This window comes from Mus pahari, chromosome 2 (genome assembly GCF_900095145.1).
Source record: "Mus pahari chromosome 2, PAHARI_EIJ_v1.1, whole genome shotgun sequence".
NCBI classification, from domain to species: domain Eukaryota; kingdom Metazoa; phylum Chordata; class Mammalia; order Rodentia; family Muridae; genus Mus; species Mus pahari.
The window spans coordinates 163069145-163073430 of NC_034591.1; the positions used below are offsets into that span (position 1 = coordinate 163069145).

The 4286-nt window shown below is 43.6% G+C and overlaps 1 pseudogene; it reads right to left on the reverse strand.

Moving 5' to 3' along the window:
* The window catches only part of LOC110316960, an 8662-nt pseudogene extending 5483 nt beyond the window's left edge, over positions 1-3179 (reverse strand).
* Between the last annotated feature and the right edge of the window lie 1107 nt (positions 3180-4286).

Genomic DNA, 4286 nt, shown 5'->3' on the forward strand with positions numbered 1-4286 from the left:
ATTCTTGATCTTACAGCACAAGCCATTGCTGTTCTGTTCAGAAATNTTTCCCCTGTGCCCCTATCTTCAAGGCTTTTCCCCTCTTTCTCCTCTATCAATTTCAGTGTCTCTGGTTTTATGTGGAGTTCCTTAATATTTTAATATTAACTGTTCCCAGGGTCTTGTATATACAACCTTTAGAAGGCTGTGGAATCTTTAGGAAAAGGACCCTTACTGAAGGAAGTGTGGGTCACTGGAATACCAGCTTTGAGGTTTTATAGCCCAGTTCCACTTCCTGTTCTTTCTCAGCTTCTGGTCAGCTAAGATGGGAATCAAATAGCTTCACATCCTGCTGCTACATCTTCTACCATGACAGACTCTTCCCTCTTCTTCCACGACATTGCTTTGTATCAGGTCTTTCCCACAACAATAAGAAAAGTAACACATAAATACAGCAATGTCAGCTGAATGATGGAGAAGGTGGTGGCTGCAAGGGCAAGACTCCTTCAGAAACTGCCTGTGCCTTTTACGTTAAAAAAAAAAAAAGAAGTGTGCGTGTGAGTGTGTGTGTGTGTGTGTGTGTGTACACGCACACATGCATGCGTGCACTCCAGATATGCGTACATACACACACATGCATGCACTCCAGATATGTGTGCAGTGTGTGCGTGTATATGTGTCAGGTATGTGTGGAGTACAGTGTGTGTGTACCAGATACATGTGAAGTGTGTGTGTATGTGTGCCAGGTATGTGTGCAGTGTAGTGTGTGTGTGCCAGATATGTGTACAGTGTGTGTGTGTGTGCTAGGTATATGTGCATTGTAGTGTGTGTGTGTGTGCCAGATATGTGTGCAGTGTGTGTGTATATGTGCCAGGTATATGTGCAGTGTTTGTGTACCAGATATGTGTGCAGTGTGTGTGTATGTATGCCAGGTATGTGTACAGTGCAATGTGTGTGTGCCAGGTATATGTGCAGTGCAGTGTGTGTTTGTGCATGTGTGTGTGCAGTGTGTGTGCCAGGTATATGTGCAGTGCAGTGTGTGTTTGTGCATGTGTGTGTGCAGTGTGTGTGTGTGCATACACATGCATGTGTATATATGTATGCATGCCAAGTATGTGTGCAGGTGCCCACAGAAGTCATAAGAGGGTGTTGGATCCCCTGAGGTTGTGAGACATAGGAGCTAGGAACTGAACTGAAGTCCTCAGCAATAGCATTGTGTTCTCCTAATAGCTGAGCCATCTCTCCAGCCTCAGGTACCACTCACTTCTGTATCCCACTTCCCAGCACTGTGCTAAGCAGTGAAAGGTGTTCAAAGAACAAATACAGAGTGTGTGAGCAGGACACATTGGAACTACATGCAAAACACTCAATACTTTTGGCAAAAGACTATGGAGATGTTAGGTGTTAAACTCAGTGGATGAGAAAAACATAAACCTTCACTGTCATTGGAGAGAAAAGATCAGAGGGCCCAGGAAAGGGTGATTGGTGGCACAGGGTCTCCCATAAGAGAAGGAAAGAAGACATCTGTCACCTACCTCTGGTTCACAGGAAGTGGGCTAGACCTGACACCTGTCACTTCTCTCACCCATCACACCAGTAAAGAGCTGTCACATGCCACACAGGATGCCCAATTAAACTTAATTTTGGATAATAACAGATTTTGTTGTATCTTAAGCAATAACTGTAGTATGTACCACGTGGAATGTTTAAGGTACTCTTATTTTCTTTAAATATTGTATTTATCTAAAAATCAAATTTAGTGAAATGACCTATATTTGTAAACATTACTACTATCAGTGCTACTTTGAGGTAGATCATCTCTAATGGCTATTTTATATGAAAGAAACTGTATGTCTGTGGGGAACATTAGTACCTTCCACATATGTGAGCTTATTTATAAGTGGCAAAGTCTGGATTGGGATATACTATCTCATTTCTGATTCCATAATTTTCTCCTCAGCCACATCATGGGGTAAGTTGGAAATTACTGCCTCCACCTGGGGCTCAGCAGAGTGAGCAGGCCCTTTACATGCTATGTATGTGTGGCTGGTTTCCTTGTTAATTCCCAAGCACAGGGCGTTTCTTGGACATCACTTCTGTGTCCATAAAAAGAAAGATTTACCATAAGGTTCTTGATGTCCTTCCATGGCGTTACTTTTCTAGTACATATGGAATAGTGACAAGTTTGAAAGATGACCTCTAGCCCCTGAGTAACTTGGATAATGAGCTTGAAGCGCTGCTAAAATGGGCCAGGTACCCTCCAAATTACTTTACAAGAAAGGAAGCTTTCTCTATTTGAAATGGAAGCTGTCTTTTAAAATAAGAAAAACAGAACAAAATACCTGTGTTTTAACTGTACAAGTGTTTTGCCTGCATGTATGCAGGTGCATTACTTGCATGCCTGGTTCCCACAGAGGCCAGAAGAGGTTATCAGGTCCCTGCAACTGGAGTTACAGATGGTTATGAACCATCGTGTCCTGCCAAGATGGCTGGGAACTGTAGTCAGGTCTTCTGCAAGAGCAACAAGTGCTCTAAACTGCTGAGGTGACTCTCTAGCCCCAAGCTGCCAGTTTTTAAATGGAAAAATTAACCAAGTATAAAATTATGTCTGTAGTCTGTTTAGATGCTTTTGGAGAGCATGACCCAGACATGCTTACCAACGTGCCTAAGAGGTAATACAGTCCAAGGACCCTGAATCTGAAGTCAGAGGGATCAGGTTTGAATCTTGACCACATCACATGCTTGAAATTGAGTGATATTTTAATTGTTGATATGACTGAACTAAAAGTCATGCAGGTTAGTAGTAGATTCTGAAAGATCTAACCTAGCCAATATATTGATCCCCTGACTGATTGATAATATAATGGAATTGTTGGGGAGTGGTGAGAAGTAAGAGTCGGGACCATGTTGAAGGAAGAAGGTCCCTCTGGTGTGTTCTTGGGAGCTGCCCACGGTCCTATTTGTTCTTTCTGCTTCCTGGCTCTGTGGTGTGAGCTGCTTTTCTCTGCCATGCCCTCTACACCATGACAGAGTGACATCTCTCCAATGACAAGCAAGATTTAACTTCCCTCTTTTAAGTCGTCTGTCAGGTCTTTGGTCACAGTGATACAACAGTGACTAACATTGGCAGAAGTTAAGTCACTTAGCTTCCTCGTCTCCAGGAAATGGATAATGGTGATGGCCAGTGAAATACCATCCATACCCGATAGCCATGAGAACCACAGGGCAATGGTGGGCACTGAGGCCAGTGGCATTGCTGTGTCCATGTCACCAGGGCCAGCATTGCTGCATCTGTGTCACCAGGATAAGCACTACTGTGTCTGTGTCACCAGAGCCAGCACTGCTGTGTCTGTGTCACCAGGACCAGCATTGCTACATCCATGTCACCAGGGCCAGCATTGCTGCATCTCTGTCACCAGGGCCAGCACTGCTGCATCTGTGTCACCAGGGCCAGCACTGCTGTGTCTGTGTCACCAGGGCCAGCACTGCTGCGTCTGTGTCACCAGGACCAGCACTGCTGCATCTGTGTCACCAGGGCCAGCACTGCTGTGTCTGTGTCACCAGGGCCAGCATTGCTGTGTCTGTGTCCTTGGGGTCAGCAGCAAGCTTCTCTGTTCCTAAGTGCTTTGTGAACAATGGCAGATGGCATCCTACAGGTTAGAAAAGGGGTTGAAAGGATCATGCTCTTGTTGAACTATGGGAGCTGCCTGTGATGGGAAGTCTCATGTGAATTCTTGTACTGGGAATGAGGCAACTAAAATATAAAATATTGGGCAAAAATGTTTGCACACATCCCCAAACAAGGAAAGGGGTTTCAACTGAATTCTATTTCTTTAGATATTATAGGCAACATACCATGAATACCACATACCAGGAATATTAGATATAGGGAGATAGGATATAAATATAAGTTTAATTGGTTTTGTATTGTGCTGTGCTATATATAACTCTCCCCATCCCCACGAAAACACAAAGTTCATGCCCACAGCTTTCCCTCTCACACTGGAAAGCTCGGTTAATTCAACAAGAAATCCTAGATAGTTCTGCTAAGTAATCCAGGCTAACCTGCCTAAAGTTTTTTATCCTCCTGCCTCAGCTCTCACTGACGGGATTCCAGAAGTATGTCAGGGTTACATTCACCCTATTTACATGTCTATTACATATATATTCTTTTGACTGACTTCATTGGATAGTGACCTAAATATGCAGAAAGGAAATGTTTTCATTGTTTTATCTTCTTGGGACAGGATCTCACTCTGTAGTTCAAATCACCCTGAAATTAACTATATAGCCTAAACTAATGGACA